This window comes from Saimiri boliviensis, chromosome 13 (assembly GCF_048565385.1).
Source record: "Saimiri boliviensis isolate mSaiBol1 chromosome 13, mSaiBol1.pri, whole genome shotgun sequence".
In the NCBI taxonomy this organism is placed as follows: domain Eukaryota; kingdom Metazoa; phylum Chordata; class Mammalia; order Primates; family Cebidae; genus Saimiri; species Saimiri boliviensis.
The window spans coordinates 86221416-86243844 of NC_133461.1; the positions used below are offsets into that span (position 1 = coordinate 86221416).

General features: G+C 39.7%; 1 long non-coding RNA gene across 1 annotated transcript in view; it reads left to right on the forward strand.

The window, feature by feature from the left end:
* The window catches only part of LOC141580949 (uncharacterized), a 138583-nt gene extending 116663 nt beyond the window's left edge, over positions 1-21920 (forward strand). Inside the window, exons 4-5 of the long non-coding RNA XR_012513376.1 lie at positions 17942-18088; positions 21629-21920. This is a non-coding gene — a long non-coding RNA (uncharacterized LOC141580949). The remainder of the gene's footprint in view (positions 1-17941; positions 18089-21628) is intronic.
* Positions 21921-22429: the final 509 nt, after the last annotated feature.

Consider the following 22429-nt stretch of genomic DNA (forward strand, 5'->3'; position numbering starts at 1 on the left):
AACTAAAGCAATTGTATACAGTATGGTGCATGCAATGATGAAAGTGGTGTGGAATAGTTGCCGGGAAGATTTAACACCTGAACTGAGTAATAAAGAATGAATAGGGGCTAATTGAGCAGAGAAGGGTTAAGGGGACATTCAGGTCCAGCAATAACAGAGAGGCACAGAGTAAGGAAAGGCGTGTTATAGGTTGACGAATTTGTGTTGCTGGAGAGGAGGGCAGAAAGCCAGGAGTGGTCAAAAATGGGGATGTTGGTATTGTCTCCCCTTTTAAGACACATGAATTTTATTTTGAAAATACTAGGGAGGTAGTTTGTTTGTTTTTTTTTTTTTGTTTTTGAGGACATCTAATATAGCATTCTCTGTAACAACACAAGATGAAGAATAATCTGCATATTGGTTAGAAGTAGCTAACCCATGTAACATTCAGACTATTAAACATCAGGCAACCACTGAAAAACAAAGTACCTTCATAAGGAAGAAAATGAAAACATCTCTAAGAATACACTGTTAAGTGGGGGAAAAAAATAAAAGAGCAATGCTCTTTTTCTTTTTTTTTTCTTTTTTATTGCATTTTAGGTTTTGGGGTACATGTGAAGAACATGCAAGATTGTTGCATAGGTACACACATGGCAGTGTGGTTTTCTGCCTTCCATCCCCTCACCTGTATCTGTCCTTTCTCCCCACTCCCCCGTCCCTTCCCCATTTCCCCCCAACGGACCCCAGTGTGTAGTGCTCCCCTCCCTGTGTCCATGTGTTCTCATTGTTCAACACCCTCCTATGAGTGAGAACATGCGGTGTTTGATTTTCTGGTCTTGTGTAGGTTTGCTGAGAATGATGGTTTCCAGGTTCATCCATGTCCCTACAAAGGACGTGAACTCACCATTTTTGATGGCTGCGTAATATTCCATGGTGTATATGTACCACATTTTCCCTATCCAGTCTATCATCATTGGGCATATGGGTTGGTTCCAGGTCTTCGCTATTGTAAACAGTGCTGCAATGAACATTCGTGTGCACGTGTCCTTGTAGTAGAATGATTTATAATCCTCTGGATATGTACCCAGTAATGGGATTGCTGGGTCAAATGGGATTTCTATTTTTAGGTCCTTGAGGAATCGCCACACTGTCTTCCACAATGGTTGAATTAATTTACATTCCCACCAACAGTGTAAAAGTGTTCCTATTTCTCCACATCCTCTCCAGCATCTGTTGTTTCCAGATTTTTTAATGATCGCCATTCTAACTGGTGTGAGTTGGTATCTCAATGTGGTTTTGATTTGCATTTCTCTAATGACCAATGATGATGAGCATTTTTTCATATGTTTGTTGGCCTCCTGTATATCTTCTTTTGTAAAGTGTATGTTCATATCCTTCGCCCATTTTTGAATGGGCTTGTTTGTTTCTTTCTTGTAGATCTGCTTTAGTTCTTTGTAAATTCTGGATATCAGCCCCTTGTCAGATGGGTAGGCTGCAAAAATTTTTTCCCATTCTGTTGGTTGCCGATTCACTCTACTGACTGTTTCTTTTGCCGTGCAGAAGCTGTGGAGTTTGATTAGGTCCCATTTGTTTATTTTGGCTTTTGTTGCCATTGCTTTTGGCGTTTTGGTCATGAAGTCCTTGCCTACGCCTATGTCCTGAATGGTTTTGCCTAGATTTTCTTCTAGGGTTTTTATGGTGTTAGGTCTGATGTTTAAGTCTTTAATCCATCTGGAGTTAATTTTGGTGTAAGGTGTCAGGAAGGGGTCCTGTTTCTGCTTTCTGCACATGGCTAGCCAGTTTTCCCAACACCATTTATTAAACAGGGAATCCTTTCCCCATTGCTTGTTTTTGTCAGGTTTGTCGAAGATCAGATGGTTGTGGGTATGTTGTATTTCCTCTGAGGCCTCTGTTCTGTTCCATTGGTCTATATCTCTGTTTTGGTACCAGTACCATGCTGTTTTGATTACTGTAGCCTTGCAGTATAGTTTGAAGTCTAGTAGTGTGATGCCTCCTGCTTTGTTCTTTCTGCTTGGAATTGACTTGGCTATGCAGGCTCGCTTTTGGTTCCATATGAAGTTTAAGGTGTTTTTTTCCAGTTCTCTGAAGAAGGTCATTGGTAGCTTGATGGGAATAGCGTTGAAGCTGTAAATTACTTTGGGCAGTATGGCCATTTTCACGATGTTGATTCTTCCTAACCATGAACATGGAATGTTTCTCCATCTGTTTGTGTCCTCTCTTATTTTGTTGAGCAGTGGCTTGTAGTTCTCCTTGAAGAGGTCCTTTACGTTCCTTGTTAGTTGTATTCCTAGGTATTTTATTCTCTTTGTAGCAATTGTGAATGGCAGTTCGTTCTTGATTTGGCTCTCTTTAAGTCTGCTACTGGTGTATAGGAATGCTTGTGATTTTTGCACGTTGATTTTGTATCCTGAGACTTTGCTGAAGTTGTTTATCAGTTTCAGGAGATTTTGTGCTGAGATGATGGGGTCTTCTAGATATACAGTCATGTCATCTGCAAATAGAGACAATTTGATTTCCTCCTTTCCAATTTGAATACCCTTTATTTCTTTTTCTTGCCTGATTGCTCTGGCTAGAACTTCCAGTACTATATTGAATAGGAGTGGTGGGAGAGGGCATCCTTGTCTAGTGCCAGATTTCAAAGGGAATGCTTCCAGTTTTTGCCCATTCAGTATGATATTGGCTGGTGGTTTGTCGTAAACAGCTTTTATTGTTTTGAGATACGTTCCATCAATACCTAGTTTATTGAGGGTTTTTAGCATAAAGGGCTGTTGAATTTTGTCAAAGGCCTTCTCTGCATCAATTGAGATAATCATGTGGTTTTTGTCTTTGGTTCTGTTTATGTGGTGATTTACGTTTATGAACTTGCATATGTTGAACCAGCCTTGCATCCCCGGGATGAATCCTACTTGATCATGGTGGGTGAGCTTTTTGATATGCTGTTGCAGTCGGTTTGCCAGTATTTTATTGAAGATTTTTGCATCTATGTTCATCATGGATATTGGCCTGAAATTTTCTTTTCTTGTTAAGTCTCTGCCAGGTTTTGGTATCAGGATGATGTTTGTCTCATAAAATGATTTGGGAAGGATTCCCTCTTTTTGGATTGTCTGGAGTAGTTTCAGAAGGAATGGTATCAGCTCCTCTTTGTATGCCTGGTAGAATTCAGCTGTGAATCCATCTGGACCTGGGCTTTTTTTGGGTGGTAGGCTCTTTATTGCTGCTTTGACTTCAGACCTTGTTATTGATCTATTCAGGGTTTCGGCTTCTTCCAGGTTTAGGCTTGGGAGGATGCAGGTGTCCAGGAATTTATCCATTTCTTCCAGGTTTACTAGTTTATGTGCATAGAGTTGTTCGTAATAATCTCTGATGATGGTTTGGATTTCTGTGGAATCTGTGGTGATATCCCCTTTATCGTTTTTTATTGCATCAATTTGGTTATTCTCTCTTTTCTTTTTTATTAATCTGGCTAGTGGTCTGTCTATTTTGTTGATCTTTTCAAAAAGCCCGCTCCTGGATATATTGATTTTTTGAAGAGTTTTTGCGTCTCTATTTCCTTCAGTTCTGCTCTGATCTTAGTTATTTCCTGTCTTCTGCTAGGTTTTGAGTTTTTTTGATCTTGCTCCTCTGGCTCTTTCAATTTTGATGATAGGGTGTCAATTTTAGATCTCTCCTTTCTTCTCATGTGGGCACTCATTGCTATATATTTTCCTCTAGAGACTGCTTTAAATATGTCCCAGAGATTCTGGTATGTTGTGTCTTCGTTCTCGTTGGTTTTGAAGAACATCTTAATTTCTGCCTTCATTTCATTGTTTATCCCGTCAACAATCAAGAGCAAGTTGTTCAGTTTCCATGAAGCTGTGCGGTTCTGAGTTAGTTTCTGCATTCTGAGTTCTAACTCGATTGCACTGTGGTCTGAGAGACTGTTTGTTATGATTTCTGTTCTTTTGCATTTGCTGAGGAGTGATTTATTGCCAATTATGTGGTCAATTTTAGAGTAGGTGTGATGTGGTGCTGAGAAGAATGTATATTCTGTGGATTTGGGGTGGAGAGTTCTGTAAATGTCTATTAGGTTTGCTTGTTCCAGGTCTGAATTCAGGTCCTGGATATCCTTGTTGATTTTCTGTCTGGTTGATCTGTCTAATACTGACAATGTGGTGTTAAAGTCTCCCACTATTATTGTGTGGGAGTCTAAGTCTCTTTAAGTCATTAAGAACTGGCCATATGTATCTGGGTGCTCCTGTATTGGGTGCATATATATTTAGGATCATTAGCTCTTCTTGTTGCAGTGATCCTTTTACCATTATGTAGTGTCCTTCTTTGTCTCTTTTGATCTTTGTTGCTTTAAAGTCTATTTTATCAGAGATGAGAATTGCAACTCCTGCTTTTTTTTGCTCTCCATTTGCTTGGTAGATCTTCCTCCATCCCTTTATTTTGAGCCTTTGTGTATCCTTGCATGTGAGATGGGTTTCCTGGATACAGCACACTGATGGGTTTTGGCTTTTTATCCAATTTGCCAGTCTGTGTCTTTTGATTGGGGCATTTAGTCCATTGACATTTAGGGATAGTATTGTTATGTGTGAATTTGATACTGTCATTTTGATGCTACCTGGCTGTTTTGTTGGTTAGTTGATGCAGATTCTTGATTGTGTTGATGCTGTTTTACCATTTGGTGTGTTTTTGGAGTGGCTGGTACTGGTTGTTCCTTTATATGTGTAGAGCCTCTTTCAGGAGTTCTTGTAGAGCAGGTTTGGTGGTGATGAAATCTCTGAGTACTTGCTTGTTCACAAAGGATTTTATTTTTCCTTCACTTATGAAGCTTAGTTTGGCTGGTTAGGAGATTCTGGGTTGAAAGTTCTTTTCTTTAAGGATGTTGAATATTGTCCCCCAGTCTCTTCTGGCTTGTAGAGTTTCTGCTGAGAGATCTGCTGTGAGTCTAATGGGCTTCCCTTTGTAGGTAACCCGACCTTTCTCTCTGGCTGCCCTTAGCATTTTCTCTTTCATTTCAACCCTGGTGAATCTGACGATTATGTGCCTTGGGGTTGCTCTTCTTGAGGAATATCTTTGTGGTGTTCTCTGTATTTCCTGTATTTGAATATTGGCCTGCCTTGCTAGGTTGGGGAAGTTTTCCTGGATAATATCCTGAAGAGTATTTTCCAGCTTGGATTCATTCTCTTCATCACATTCAGGTACACCTATCAAATGTAGATTAGGTCTTTTCACATAGTCCTACATTTCTTGAAGATTTTGTTCATTCCTTTTTGTGCTTTTTTCTCTGTTCTTGCCTTCTCTTTTTATTTCATTGAGTTGATCTTCGACCTCTGATATCCTTTCTTCTGCTTGGTCAATTCGACTGTTGAAGCTTGTGCATGCTTCACGAAGTTCTCGTGTTGTGTATTTCAGCTCCATCAATTCACTTATATTCCTCTCTATGCTGTCCATTCTCGTCAGCATTTCGTCCAATCTTTTTTCAAGGTTCCTATTCTCTTTGCGTTGGGTTAGAACATGTTTTTAGCTCACTGTAGTTTCTTACTACCCACCTTCTGAAGACTGATTCTGTCATTTCATCACCCTCCTTCTCCATCCGGTCTGGTTCCCTTGCTGGTGAGGAGTTGTGATCCCTTTTAAGAGGAGAGGTGTTCTGGTTTCGGTAGTTTTCATCCTTTTGGCGCTGATTTCTTCCCATTTTTGTGGGTTTATCCCCCTGTTTTCTTTGTAGTTCCTGTCTTTTAGATTGGGTCTCTGAGTGAGCTTCTAGTTCGTGGATGCTGAAGGTACTTCTTTTTTATTTTTATTTTTTTTTAAGCTTTCCTTCTAACAGTCTTGCCCCTCTGCTGTAGGACTGCTGAGGTCCTCTCTGGGCCCTGCTTGCCTAGGGATCACCTGCAGCAGCTGCAGAACAGTAAGGGTTGCTACCAGTTTCCTCTTCCTCTATCTTTGTACCAGAAGGATGCTCGCCAACTGTCAGTCCATTCTCTCCTTTATGAGGTGAGTCTTTGGATCTGTGGGGGTCAGGGAGCTACTTGAGGAGACAGTCTATCTTTTATTGGGGCTTAAGTCCTGAGCTGTGAGGTCTATTGTTCATTCAGAGCTGCTGGGCAGGTACGTTTAGGTCTGCTGCAGCTGAACTCATAAAGCACTTTTTGTTCCCAGGTGCTCTGTCCTAAGGAGTTGGGGCTTTATGAGTTTCCATTGCACTACTGCCTTTTTAAATTTTTCTTTCAAATCTGCCCCACCCAGCAAGCAGCATGCCTAGCCACTGTCTGTCTGCTGAGGCTTTGCTGAGCTGCTGTGGGCTCCACCCAGCTGCCCTGCCTCTTCCCTGCAGTCCTGTTTATATGGGCGTAGTTAGAACTGTCTGGGCAATGGTGGCCCCGCCTCTGTTATGGCGGACTCTCTCTGTTGTGGCAGGTTGCCTTGGCAATGGCGGGTTGCCTCGGTGATGGCGGCCTGCCTCCGTAGAGGTGGAGAGTCTCAGTAATGGCGGACGCCCCTCCCCCACCGAGCCAGACCGTCCTGGGTTCAGCTCTCCTTGCTCTGAACCATCCCGGATTCAGCTGTCCTTGATTTGAAACCCCCGGAGGGTTTCCAATTACTGTTTTTGTTTTCCTTGTGGTGGGGGTCAGGGGTGGGACCAACTGAGCCTGATCACCTGGCTCCCTGACTCAGAGTCTTGTCTTTTATTTTTTAAGTTGAATGACCCCACCTTCCAGTCGCTTGTTGAAAAGGCACCGGGATCTCCCATGCTGCGACTCACTGAGTTGGCTCACACAGCGGCACCGGCTCCTGGTGGATTTTTTGCCTAGGAATCTCCTGGCCTGGCTTGCTATTTCAGATGAATGGGCAACTCTGCTGTCTCAGGGCTTCGATCGCCAGCTAAGACGGCTCCCAGACCAGTGGCTTTTGTATGGAGAACCGGCGCAACAGGGCATGGTCACAGCAGCCGCACGGGCCGAATCAGCCCGAAGGGGGCCAAAACAGCTGCACCAGCCGGGACTGTGGCACTGGTGACCCCTCTGCCTGGGTATCTCCTGGTCTGTGGACAATAAAAATTCATCTGGAAATGCGGCGTCCACTCACCCTCTGCACTTTCACTGGGAGCTGAAGTCCTGAGCTGTTCTTAGGTGGCCATCTTCCCAGCATTCAATAACCTGTTATATAATAATAAAGAATTTGTCTGGCCTTTGTTCAGTGCTCCTGACATTGAGCTTCAAAAACATGGAATTTCCTAAGTGATAGAAGTGTCTTTGTTATGCTAATGAGATGACTCAAGATGGACACCTGATAGCTTTAGAATGGAAGCCTTATAGCTTCAGAATGAGGGGTGGTCACCAGAAAGACCAACCACCTGATTAGAGGGTTGGGATTTTGCACTAGCCCAACCTTCAGGGAGAATAAGGGGGCTAGAGATTGAGTTTAATCACATGCTCAACCAATCATGTCTACATAATGAAACTCCCACCAAAAACTCTGGGCTCAAAGCTCTCAGTGGAGCTCTCAGGTATTGATTATATATCCATGTACTTGGAGGATGGGGCATCCTAATTTCATGCAGAGAGGGCACAGGAGCTCTGTGTTCCCTTCCAGACCTCACTCAATGTATCTGTTTGTTTGACTAGCCCTTCCTGTGTCTCCTTTATGATAAAACTGTAATAATAAGTAGAGTGAGTCTCTTGAGTTCTGTTTATCATTCTAGTAGTATATCAAGCCTGAGGGGTTCATGAGAACCCTCAAATTTGTAGTGAGTTGGTCAGAAGTGCAGGTGGTGTGAAGACTTGCAGGTGGCATCTGAGGGGACTCTTTGGAGGACTTTACCTTTAACTTGTTGAGATCTGAGCTGACTCCAGGTGGTTAGTACCAGAATTAAACTGTATAACATCCAGTTGGTGTTAGGGAGTTGGAGTCTTAAGAAGAGTGGCCATATTCTATGCCGTACCTGTAAGAGAACGAGGGAAGAAGCACTGGGTAAAGAGAGAAGCTGAATTGCAATGCTATAGCAAGAGGAACCTCATAAGGAGATCCCATAAGGAGCTCTGAAACTTGAATGGCCCTTTAGAGGCATCCTGAAGTGAGGCAAGAGGACTGGCTCTTTGTACTCCCACATTGACTCCCCAGGGAGTGGACATAACTTTTGGCAGAGGACATTTTAGGAGAAACTCAGTGGTAAGCCATTAGTATTCCATATTCCTGGCAGTTGGGGAAATAAGTGACTTGACCCTGAAGGAGGTTTTAGGAAAGTGCACTACAGCATCCACTACAGTGGCTCAGTCATATACAAGTGTCCTATGTATAGTGCATTCATGCTTGGATTATTAAGCATCTAAGCACATGTAGTGGATTCCCAAGGTCTGAAATAAGCTAGCACTTTAACTTGCTCTCCTTATTAAAGGAGAAATTCTCCCCAGAAACAATGTGTATTATCGTTGCATGGTTTTTTGTTGTTGTTGTTGTTGTTGTTGTTGTTGTTGTTGTTGTTTCATTTACAAGCCCCACAATTGTGTGTAGTTAAAGACTCATTAAGCTATTATGGTTAGGGGCTCAGGAGAAGGTTGCAATAGCAGGTAGAAGTATGTGCAGAGACTTTATGTAAGGTGAAACTTTTCAAAATGAAGTCTAGGAGTAAAATGCATTGCCATTTTCAGTTTCCATCCTCATTATTTTATATATAGAGCATATCTTTCTGTTCCAATCTCATTTTTTTCACAGTATTTAAATTCTGAGTAATTATTTTATCCACTCTGATAATATTTATCTTATACCTGGAGGATTTATTCCTCTACACTTACTGTAACTATTCATCTAATTAGATTTATATCTATGTTTGATATAGTATTCTTCCTTCTTGTTATATTTTCTCATTTTTCTTCCTTTCTTGTTTGATTCTCTTTTCATCATACTACTTTTTTTCCCACTCCTAGTTGGGAAAATATATACTCTGTTTCTGTCCTTACAGAACTCTAACTTTGCTGATTCTAGGACCCATAGCTGACATTCTTGGACTCCTTAGCCTGTGTTTCAATTTAATTTTTCTTTCTATAGAATTTAAATATACAAAATTGGATGAAACATAATCTTTGGTTCATGGCATACTCTCAGTATTGCCCCATTCATTACCTTTTTATTTGGTTAGTTGGTTTTAATAATCTAATAAGCCCCTGCAAACTCATTTCCTAAGACAAACACCAGGATCTTAACAATAATTTCATTTTACCAATCCTATCCTCCTGCCTCCCCCATCCAGGTAGCCATCATCCTGAATCTCAGGTTTATCATTCCAAAACTTCTTTTTATGTAGGTGTAGTGCTCCTATGTGTACTCCTAAGATACATATATGTATAAAATTCCAGTTGCTTTTGGCTGCATATGTCATTCTGCATATAACCTTTTGAGACAACTTTCCAATTGACTACATATGATCGTTTTTAACTGCTACATATTATATCTGCATAAACTACAGTTTAGTAATCTGTTCTCCTATTGATAGCATTTGGAATTATTTCCATGTTTTTGCTAAATTGTACTGTTATGAACATTGTTTATATATGACTCCTATATATGTGCAAGAATTCCTCTTCAGTACAAACCTAGAATGAATTGTTGAATTATAAATAGGTTAACATCCAACTTAGAAGACACTGCCAAACCACTTTCCAGTTTATAGTCCCATAAGCACCGTAAAAGAAAGCCTGTGGATTGTGTATTCACATACCTTCCAACACTTGGTATTGTCCAACATTTTCTAATTTTTGATGATTGAATGGGGAGAAAATGTAATCTCACTGTGGTCTTGATTTTCATTTCCCCGATCTCTAATGATGTTGAAAAGCTTCTTATGCCTTTATTGGCTACAGTTCTTCTGAGAAATGTGTTAATGTCTCTTGTCCACATTTCATTCCTTCCTATATCTTAGATCTTCCAATTATGATCACTTTTTGTCTGAAGTTCCTCTTTTAGTATTTCCTTTAGAGAGATACCGCTGGTAGCAAACTGTTTCCACTATGTTTTTAGAAATGTCTTCATTTTGCTCTCATCCTTAAAAGATAATTTTACCCTGTATAGAATTCTATCAGCAATTACTATCTTTCAGCACACTGAAGATGTTATTGCATTGTTTACTGACTTCATTTATTGCAGTTAACAAGTTTGCTGTTAGTTTAATTGTTGCTCCTTCAAGAGCAATACATTTGATCTCATTTGATGTTTTTTCTTTACCTTCGCTCTTGTGCAATTTTACTATGACATTTCTAGGTGTGATTGGTTTTATTTTGTTTGTTTGTTTTTATCTAACTTGCTTGAGGAGTCTGAAATTCTTGATTCTGTAGTTTGTTCTCTCACATTGGTCCTGGAAATGCATGAAAATTTACCACCACTTTTTCAAATATGGACTTGACCTTCATTCTCTCTCTTCTTCTGGAACTCTGATCATATGTAGGTGAAGCTCTTTCATTCTATCCTTCATTCCCTCTCTTCTATCTTTCACTCTTCCATATATTTTTATATCCTTTTGTCTTTCTGGTCTGCATTCTGGATAATTTTCTTCTGTTCTATCTTCCAGTTTGGTAATGTTCTCTTCGGCTGAATCTAATCTGCTCTTAATTCTATCCATTAAAATTTCTATTTCAATTATTACATTTTCATTTCTAAGAGTTCTATTTGGTTAATTTTCAAAGCTTCTTGGTTAGTATTTGTAGCTTTTGGCCCTGCAGATATGTATAAGCTTATCTTCTAATTTCTAAATATACCAAGCATATTTTTTCTATATAGTGTCTAATAATCAAAACATCTAAAGACTTTGATAGTCTATTTGTGTAATTAGTTATATGTGTAATTTATTGATTCCTGGTATAAATGGTAATCCTTCTCTTTCAAATGCTCATTTTCCTTGGAAAATTGTAAGAATTATTTAAAACCCAAGATGAAGGTGCATTTTTTCAGAAACAAAATAGGTAAAGTTAATATTCAAAAATCAATGCCTTTATATAAACAAACAAAACAAGTGCAAAGATAGGACTATCAGATTGCCAATAGGTTATAATGGGAGAGAAGTTAATCATTTATGATAGTAACAAGAACCAAAAAAGGAAAAAGTATTTAAGGGGTAAACTTAATAAGAATTATATAAGAACTATAGGAAGAAACATTTTTCAATGCTTTTGAAAGAAAATAAAAAAGACTTGAACAACAAAAACACATAACTTATGTTGAGTAGGAAGATTTGGTGTCATAGAAGTAGCACCCAAAGTCACTAGGGAAGAGATGAATTACTTAATACATGACGTTGAGACAACTAGGTAGGGATTTGGGGAAAAAAATAAGTTGACTACATGCCTTACACTTTTCACTAAAATAAGTTCTATATTAATGAAAGACTTAAAGTAACAGATGAAATCATGAAATGTTGTAAAATACTAATTGATTTTTTTTCCCTCAGAGTGGAGAAGTTATTATAAAAAAAAGATATGAAAACCTGACATTGGTGAATTTAACTATATTAAAACAAAGAATTTTCTGCTTGGCAAAATTATTTTAAATAAAGTAGGAAGACAAATGATTAAGTGACAAAAATTATTTGCAACTCATATGGCTAATTTCTTGCATATAGGAAAGCTCTCCTATATCAACATAGCAGCTAAATTAAAATGAATATGAGCAGAAGGAATTTAAATACATAGTTCTCAGAAAAGGAAATATAGATGACACCTGAACATAAGAATAAATGATCAATTTCGTTCATAATAAAAGACAATAAAAATAAAATTAAACTGAAAAAAACATTTTTATCTTATTAGGTGGAAAAAATTTAAAAATTGGAAAGGATTAATAAGAGTAGAATAAATAGACAAACCATGGATTGCTGGTGGGAGTGCAGATTAGTACATCTTTGAATGGCAGTTCAGCAATATCAATCAAAATATAAACAACCTCGGGGGCCGGGCGCGGTGGCTCAAGCCTGTAATCCCAGCACTTTGGGAGGCCGAGGCGGGTGGATCACGAGATCAAGAGATCGAGACCATCCTGGTCAACATGGTGAAACCCCGTCTCTACTAAAAATACAAAAAAGTAGCTGGGCATGGTGACACATGCCTGTAATCCCAGCTACTCAGGAGGCTGAGGCAGGAGAATTGCCTGAACCCAGGAGGCGGAGGTTGTGGTGAGCCGAGATCGCGCCATTGCACTCCAGCCTGGGCAACAAGAGCGAAAGTCTGTCTAAAAAAAAAAAAAAAAACCTCACTTTTTGATCTAGAGATTCAGACTCTAGGAATTTATCCCACATATAAAGTCACACATATATGAAATTATATATATGCAATTTTATTCATTGTACCCTTGTTAATTATAGCACAATATTGGAAAAAACCTAAGTGCCCATCAATAGGGAACTGTTTAAGTATATGACAGTACGTGCAGGCAACAGAATACTTGCTGCTTGATAAAAGTGAAAAGGAAAATTATAGGTGGTAATTGTAATCCCAGCACTTTGGGAGGCTAAGGTGGGAGGATTACCTAAGGTCAGCCTGGCCAACATGGTGAAACCCTGTCTCTACTACATATACAATAATTAGCCATGCATGGTGGCTCAAGCCTGTAATCCCAGCTACTTGGAGGCTGAGGCAGGAGAATTGCTTGAACCCATGAGGCAGAGGTTGCAGTGAGCTGAGATTGTGCCAGTGCACTCCAGCCTGGGTGACAGAGCAAAGACTCAATCTCAAAAAATAAAAATAAAAAAGAAAAGAAAATTATGTATTGATGTATAAGAATGTTTAAGATTATTACATAAGAAAAACAAGATGCAGAGTAGGATGTAGAGTGTGAATTCATTTGTGTCAAAAACTGGAAACAGAATATGTATGCATATTTACTTATATGTGCATATGTTTCTGGAAGAAGAAATAGTATCTCTGGAAGAAAATAAGAAACTAATGTTGGAGGGAACCTGCATATCTGAGGGAGTGGGTTATGGATGGGGAAATTTGTTACTCTCTCTTTTTTGAACATGTTACGTTCTGACCATGACTATGTGACTATTTTGCTTCTAAAAATATGTTAACTTAAAAAAAATTCTTCCTATGGCTTTGAGAGAGTTAAAAATATTTTCTAAGGTGACAAAAAAGATTTCTGGCCACCATTACTGTGTTGTGATTTTTCAAGTGGGAGAAGGTAGGGTACAATGTGGTCTATCTCAAAGTCTAAAATTAAACATCAGCTGATTGAAATCCAATTCAGAGAAATGTTCTGATATTTCTGTGGCTGCCATCTGGTGGCATGGGCCTCAGAGCCAGTGAGAAAGCTAACCCTTGAGGAAGCTTTTAGAGAAGAGTTCCTGTAGTGGAGAAGGTAACAAGTTGAGCAGGTAGGACTAGGGAAAGAGTATTTTGTTGAGAATCTTGGTTTCCCAAGCTGACTCAGTCTTTGACTGTGGTGATGCCATATTGCCAATTTGGTTTCTTACTTGCCTTGCCGTAAAGTGTTGCTTAAAAGCCTCTCAAGCATATTAGGAGAGAATTAACTCATTAAAGAGAATGTTTATAGGAAGAAAGTTTAGAGGATGAGATGAAGTCCTGTCTTAAGTTTTCCTATTGTGGTAGCTAGCTTTCAAACAATGGTCCCCACGAACTGCATTTCCCAGTGTTCGCACCTCAGTGTAGTTCCACCCACCTGGGAACTGAGCTGAGCCTGTGACTCACTTGAAACTATAGAACTTGGCAGAAGTGACAATGTGCTGGTTCTGGGCTTTAACGGTGCCTGGTGGCTTCCTTCCTTGCACTTTTGGAGCTAAGCTGTCAAGCAAGACATTTGGCTATCCAGCTGGAGAGACCACATCAACAGACCACCTGGAGAGGCCTAACGGAAATGAGAGGCCCTGAAGTCATGTGGAACATGAGAGAGAGAACCAACCATCCCAGCATCCCAGTCAAATCTTCAGACTTCAGCCCCACCTGCCATCTGCCTGACACTGCATGAGAGAACTCAAGAAAGACCGGAAGAACCAGCCAGCTCAAAAGTCCACCCATAGAACTATGAAAAATCATAAAAATAAAAGTTCCTAACGTTTGAGGTGGTTCTCATGACATGGTAGTAGTCAAAACACCCATTTTCGCAGAAGCATAACCAGAAATGAGAAAGCACTCTTTCTGATGTAGGCATTTACTGATAGGGTCATGAGAGCCTTCAAAAGCCCCCTTCTATCTGTCCTGCAAGTTGCCTGACCAACCCAAAACACAGGACAAGCTAGCAAACAGCTTGGGAAGAAAAAACACAGACAAATCTGATACGATTTTTTAAAGAGAAGGAAAATGAAATGCCAAGTAGGAAATTGAATCTACATGTCAAAAAAAGAAAAAGAAAAAAAAAACCCTGATGGGAGGGAAAAAGTTGAATTGTGGCTCATCTCTGTCACTTACTGGCTATGTGACTTGACGAAAGTGACTTAATATCTCTGAACTTTAGTTTTCCCTTTGGTAAGATAAGGCAGGTTTACATACCTGCTAGGTTTATTATAAGGGCTGAATGAGATATTATATGTAAGTTATAAGCAAGGACTCTGGTAAATAGTAGGAACTTTATTATTATAAAAACAATAACCACTGTTTTATACTTGAGTGAAAAGAGCAAGTCATTGAAAGATGTGCATAGTATAGTACCATGTATGTAAAAGTAGTAAATGCATATAACAACAGCATGAATTTTTTAGGCATCCATAAGTATGTAGTAAAAGTATAAAAGCTTTCATGGGAAGGCTACATGCTGACTAGTTATTTATGGAGTGGAAAGGAGAATGGTATATTACTAATAACTGCACCTGTGGTTCTACGGTGTTTCATTTTTGAAAATAAAACAACAAAAAATGATATTTTCAGTAAACAAAGCAAAATGTTGACATCTCTTAAATATGGATATATGGGTGTCATGCAATATTCTGTACTTTTATTTTTTCGAAGTATCTTATAATTTAAAAATCTTAAAAAGTAAACTAATTTTGCAATCATCCTGAATGGTTTTACAATATCCCATTTTACACGTGTGTGTGTGTGTGTGTGTGTGTGTGTGTGTGTATATAACTATATGTTGCATAGGATTTATATTTTATATACTTTATTTGATATATTTTCTATATTTCCCATCTTCAATCTGTATAGTAGCTAGATCATTTTATAGTAGAAGAAATAGAGGCTCAGAATGGTTCAGTCACCCCAAATTTCAACTCACATAGCCTCTCTACTATTGTAGTGCTGTAGAAATTGCTCTCCCATGAGGGGTAGGTAAGAGACTGTTACTGAGAGGAGGAGAGTCTATGAGGGCAGTAGCATGACCTTGGAAACAGGAGGTCTGGGTTCCTCTCCGAACTTTGCCAAACATCAGCTGTGTGACGGTAGGGAGGCTACTCGATGTCTCTGAGCTTCCATTTTCTAATCTGCCCTCTAGGTGTACTTCTGTCTGCTCTCTATGCCTCTTAACATTTTGAAGATTAAATGAGATCATGTAAGTAGCATGCCTGACACTTTTTATACACTCAGCAATTGACAACTGGTGTGTACTTTGTAAAGTAAGACACTTTGTATGTAATTAACACAGTAATCATAATGCAAGAGAGACATATCACCTCCATGATTCTGTCTTGAGATGTCTAAACCTTTGAAGGGTAAGCAAATTGACGCTGGGATAGGCCAACCACCCCCTACCTGGTTATATACATGCATTTATTTTCTTCTTCAGAGCTAACCTCATCTCTAAACTCAGGCATGCTTATCCAGTTGTCCTCTGACATCTCGGTTTAGATGTTTCACAGACATGTAACATCCATATGAGTTCTTGATTTTCCCTGTAAACCAATTTTCAAAGCTGGTGTTTCTGCATGTCTTCCCCATCTTGGAAAATGGCACTAGCTTGTTGCTTATCTAGAAGCCAGAAGTTGTTCTTAATTTTTCCTTTGCTTTAAGCTCACATCTCACCTAATGCAGACTTTGTCAGTTCTATTTATAAAATATATCTCATGTTTGAATTCACTCCATTTTGATTCAAACCATTATTATTGCTTGCTGTACAGCTGGTACAGCATGTATGTGGTTTACCCATATCCAACTTGATTCTGCTGCCATCAAGAGTCTCTTTCTTAAATATAAATTGAATCAGAGCATTCATTTGCTTCCAACTCTTCAGTGGCTCCCCATTTCCCTTAGAATGAACTCCAAGGTCCCACATGATCTTCCTCTGGCCTGTCAAATCAAACACATGTCATGACAGCTTCTTACTAAGTTTCAGGCACACCATCTCCTGTTTCCTTTCATTTTCAAACAGGCCAAGTCTTCCTTCTACCCAAGGCCTTGTGCACCATAATTATGCTGCCTGGAATTCTCTTGTGCATCAACTGGCTCTTAACAGTGAGATTGGCCGGGCATGGTGGCTCATGTATGTAATCCCAGCACTTTGGGAGTCTTAGGTGGGTGTATCACGAGGTCAGGAGTTCGAGACTAGCCTGGCCACGATGGTGACAACCTCTCTCTACTAAAAATGCAAAAATTAGCCAGGCATGGTGGTGTGCATCTGTAGTCCCAGCTACCGGGGCCACTGAGGCAGGAGGCAGAGGTTACAGTGAGCCAAGATCGCACCACTGCACTCCAGCCTGAGTGATGGAGCAAGACTCTGTCTCAAAACAAACAAACAAACAAACAAACAAACAAACAAACAAACCCGGTGAGTTCGTTTCAACTCAAAGCTATCTCTGAGAGAGGCCTTCTCAGCCTCTCCATCTAAAGCAGTACCTCCCAACTTCTCCCTGCACCCACCCCGCTCTCTCAACACATAATCTGAGCTACTTGGCTGTTGCCTTCACAACACATATCATAATTTGCAACTTTAAAAATTACTTGTCTATTTGTACGTTGTCTGCCTTCCTTACTAGAAGAACATTTGATAGCAGTAAAGATTATTTTCACCTAGTTCAGTTATAGCTTCAGGGTCAAACTAAGTCGTGGATGCTCAGTAAGTACTGAATTAATGGGAAAAAATGAGGATTTAAAAAATGTTCTAATTGTACTTCTGAATCACAAGCTTGGAATCAATGTTTGCCCAACCCTGTGAGCTTCAGTTGTTGAACTGTGTGATTTCGTGAGAGTGGCTCATCTGTCCCGGACATGTGGGATGGTAGAATTGACTTCTATAGATGTGCTCCTAGTCATTCGTGTACTTGTTAGAATTTTCCTACCTCCCAACTCTTTTTAAATACATGTGGGCAGCTTGCATTATAAAAGAGTCTTCTATTATGAATTTTTTTTTTTTTTGTAAATGGGATGACTCATTCCCTAATTTCTTTTGGGCTAGTTTAAAGACAGATATATTACATAATTTTTATTAGAAAAACTTTAAAATTAGTTTAACTTAGAATACTTGGGAGACTCCCAGGAGTCTTCAGCTGGGCTGAGACTTGATGCCTTGGGCAGTATATTTTTGCCTTGTTTACAGTAGGGCTCACTAGGCAGGGCTTTACCATCCAGTTCCAAGCACACATGATTATCCTAGTCTGAGAATAGCATTGGGTTCTCCCCTATAGATGCATCTTTCTGATACCTGGAATGCCACAAAAAGCAGAAAGGCCATGACACAAATGAAAAATAAGCATTTGTGATAATATAAGAAGTGCTATTGATCACTTATGGTTCATTGCCATGACTGACTCTGGACCCTGTAAAGGAACCCACTAACACATTGTCTCAAATGACCCCTCCATAAAATATTTATGAATTATAAAGAGAAAAAGAGTAAGACTACGAAGCCTGGCAGACACCTAATCAATTTATCCTAACGAATAGCATCTGTAATGGGGTAAATTGAAATGGTGCACCCTCTAATAGTGTGCATTGAGAAGACCACAGCATCACTGCTGGGATAGCCTGTTGCAAGATGCATCACATGAGTCTAATCACAAAGAAATAACTGTCTTCTCCAACAGTGAGAGCTCGTCAAAGAACATTCTGCAAAACAACTGTTCTGAAATCTCTAGAAGTGTCAAGGTCATGAAGGAAAGTCCGAGGCACTCTTCCAGACTGAAGAAGATTCAGGAGACGTGATAACTAATTGCAATATGTGGTCCTGAACTGTATCTTTTTGCTATAAATGCATTATGGGAAAATTGGAAAACCTTGAACATAGTCTGAGGATTAGATGGTGGTAATGTATCAATGTTAATTTCTAGACTTTGGTAGTTATATTGTGGTTATGTAGACTATCCTTGTTTGTAAGAAATGCTTGTGCTCAGAGTTGATGAAAAATCACGTTGACAACTTACTCATAAGTGGTCTGGGGAAAAAAGTTCTTTGTTCTGTATTTGCAATTTATCTGTAAGTTTGAGATTCCTTCCAACAACAACAAAAAACAATGATGCACATCAAGGTGTCCTGAGAGACACAAAGCAATTTACAGAGAACAGATGGGATGATGTCATCCCTGCTCTTCCATCTGCTGTTTGCTCCATGTGAAGCCACCACCACACCCTTCCATTTCTACTTTCAGATTGTGTCTGTGCTCTGTCCCCTTTATTCCTTTTAATATCATTACCTGGTTTAGGTTCTCATAGTTACTCAACAAAGCCAAGACAACAGCCCCCAAGCTCTTCCTTCTGCCTCTAGTGTCAACTTCTCTTCTGTCTGTTCCACCCTGCCCCCAGCCACCTTACCTTCTCCCCATACAGCTGACCAAGGGAATTTTCTAAAACCCACATCTGTTCATGTCACTGTCCTGCTTAAAGTCCTTAAGTCCACTCTCCCCAATGCCCATAATGAAGTCCCCACTCCTTAAACATCTCATAATTTTTGTTGTAGTCTGTCCTTCAGCTACTTCTTTGTTGTTGTTATTGTTGATTATTTTTTATTGATGCAAATATGTGTACATATTTATGGGGTACATATGTTATTTTGTTAGATGCATGGACTTTTCAAGGATCAAGCCATGATATTTGGGATGTCCATCACCTTGAGTATTTATCTTTTCTTGCATGTGTTGGGGCCACTAAAAATTCTCTCTTCTAGCTATTTGAAATACACAGTATGTTGTATTTACTGACTGTTGACTTGGCCAAATCCCTGCACTATGTGTCTCCTAGCATGGTGAGTTGCAATTTAACATGAAAGCATGCCTGTCTTCTCCCCTTTCATAAGCTGCATGAGGCAGGTACCATGTCTCATTTCTTAAAACTTTTGTATAGTTAACTACTTAGCACAATGCCTGGAAAACAGTAGACTACTGATAAACATCTATTGAATGCAGGAGTATGGTAGGAAGCTTCTAAGATAGCCCCTAGGGATCCCTTTCGTCTGGTATTCACTCTCTTGTGTAAATCTCCTACCCTTGAATGTGGGTTGAATATTGTGACTCTCATCTAATGAAAAGAGTATGACAAAAGTAATGAACTATGCTTTCAAGGCTAGGTTACACGAAGTCTGTGCCTTCACTGTGAATGTCTTCTCTTTCTCCCTTGTTTGGCATTCTGAAGGAAGCCATTCCAAATTGTGAACTTCCCTATAGAGAGGCCCACATGGCAAGGAACTCATTGCTCTGGCCAAGAGCCAGTGAGGAAAGGAGGCCTGCTAGCAATCATGTGGATGAGCTTAAAAGGAGATCCTCCTTCAGTTGAGCCTTCAGATGAGACTCCAGCCTTGGCTAATACCTTCATTGCAGCCTTGGGAAAGACCCTGAGCTGTCTTTTGCTAGGGATTTTTTTTTTTTTGCTGATAGAGATTGTCAGGCCCACATGGCAAGGAACTCATTGCTTTGGCCAAGAGCCAGTGAGGAAAGGAGGCCTGCTAGCAATCATGTGGATGAGCTTAAAAGGAGATCCTCCTTCAGTTGAGCCTTCAGATGAGACTCCAGCCTTGGCTAATACCTTCATTGCAGCCTTGGGAAAGACCCTGAGCTGTCTTTTGCTAGGGATTTTTTTTTTGCTGATACAGATTGTCTGCAGAGTCCCAAGACCCTGCTATAAATGATATTGTACCCATATTCCTGACCCGAAGATAATAAATGTTTGTTGTTGGAAGCTACTATGTTTTAAGGGTACTTTGTTACACAGAAATAGGTAACTAATGAAAGTCAATGCTATGGTTAGAATATGTCCTCCAAAGTTTATGTATTGGAAACTTAATTACCAATGCTGCAGTGTTGAGAGATGAGACCTTCAAGAGGTGATTAGGTTATGAGGTCTCCACTCTCATGAATGGATTAATGTTATCATGGAGGTGGGTTATGTAGCATTTCCCTCCTGTGGCCCATGGGCCACATGCAGCCCAACACAAATTCATAAACTTTCTTAAAATATTATGAGATAGTTTTGTAATTTTTTTTTAAGCTCACTAGCTGCCATTAGTGTATTTTTCGTGTGGCCCAAGACAATTCTTCTTCTGATATGGCTCAAGGAAGCCAAAAGATTGGACAGCCCTGGTTAGTTATTGAAGGAGTGAGCTCATAACAAAATGATGAATTCCCCAGTTTTTTTTTTTAACTCTGTCTCATGTGCTTATTTGCCCTTATGCCATGAGATAACCTTTGCCAGATTTGGCACCATACTTTTTGATTTTCCAGTCTTTAGAACTGGGAGCCAGATAAATCTCTGTTCTTTACAAATTACCCAGACTGTGGGATTCTGTTATAGCAGAAAAAAATGGGCTAAAACAGTAAATTAATGAATATTATAGGTCAGATGATTCATAAGTCCTAGCTTTAACCTCTCACCTAAAGATAGTATGTTATCCTTGCCTTACAAATGAGCATATGGGTGATCAGAGAGACTAAGTAATTTTCCCTGGTTATAGCTAGCAAGCAACAGGAGCAGGATTTAAACTCAAGACATATTTTTCATTTTCCACATTCATTACTCTCTTTGTCCATTTTCTATTGATTATTACAGAATGCCTGAAACAGGATACTTCATAAAGAAAAGAATTTATTTCTTACAGTTATGGAGACAGAGCAGTCCAAGATGCCAGGGGCCGCTTGAGTGAGGGCCTTCTTGCTGGCAGGACTCTCTGCAGAGGCCTAAGGCTGCACAGGGCATCACATGATGAGGGGCTGAGCATGCTAGCTTAGGTCTCTCTTCCTTTTTTTATAAAGCCACTCCTATGATAACCTATTAATCCATTAACCTCATGAATGGATTAACCCTTTCATGATTGCAGAGCCCTCATGACCCAATCACATCTTAAATGTCCCATCTCTCAATACTACCACATTAGGAATTAAATTTCAACCTGAGTTTTGGAGGGTATAAATATTCAAACCATAGCAGATATCAAAGCTTAAGGGGGGAAGAAAACTTTCCAGTTCTTTACCTTATGCAGTGTAATCATTCCCAACTTTTTAAGGTACTTTTAGTTCACCCTTTTTATGATTAATTCACAAAGATGCTACAAATCGAATTTTGATCTTTTCCCAGTTCTCACCACCACCAGCTTAGGATGTATTCTTTGGATTTCTCCAGCCTCATCTTGGGCTGGGTCACCATCATTTCTCAGACCCGGCACCCATGACTCACTCTACAGGATGCAGTCCTTTGGAGAGAGGCATAAAATGTGGGAGAATGGGAGAAGAAATGAGTCATGTACCACACATTTGATTTTATTGCTTGTTTGATTAACTTTCTCTGAAGACCAGCAGAGTCACAAGCTTGGAGAATTAGCCAGAAGAAAGAAACAATGAAAACAAAAGTAAGGCAGGACTCAAGTACTGATGCCTTTGAAATTCCACAGTAACTTACAACTGCAGAGGGTGAGGATTTCAAAGTCAGTCTCTCTACCATGTACAAATGCATGTGCAGAGGCTTCTTCTCTCTCTTTGTCAATAGCAGAGGGGACCCTCGGGGTGGAGGAAAGAGGGATCTGCTGATTGGAAGCAGCTGCCACTAGTGTGACAATTATATGACATCTCATGTTTATCTTTGAAATTTGTGCCAAAATGCCCATTATATTACATTATGAATCATGTTGGTTTAATTTTAAAATTATGTCTTTTCCAGATTTTCAAGGAAATCTGTGTTCAAAGAAATTTCCTAGCCAGGTGTAGTGGCTCACGTCTGTAATCCCAACATTTTGGGAGGCTGAGGAAGGTGGATCACCTGAGGTCAGCAATTCGAGACCAGCCTAGCCAATATGGGGAAACCTCATCTCTACTAAATATACAAAAATTTGCTGGGCATGGTGGCACAATCCTATAATCTTAGCTACTGGGGAGGCTGAGACAGGAGAATTGCTTGAACCTGGGAGGAGGTTGCAGTGAGCTGAGATTGTGCCATTGCACTCCAGGCTGGGGTGACAAAAGTGAAACTAAAGAAAAAAAAAAAAGAAAAGAAAAAAATTTCCTGTATTCTGTGGCTTTATATACACCTTCACCTTCAACACGCCACTGCACCCGACTCTGTATACAATCATATGGGAGGAATTAAGAAGAGGGG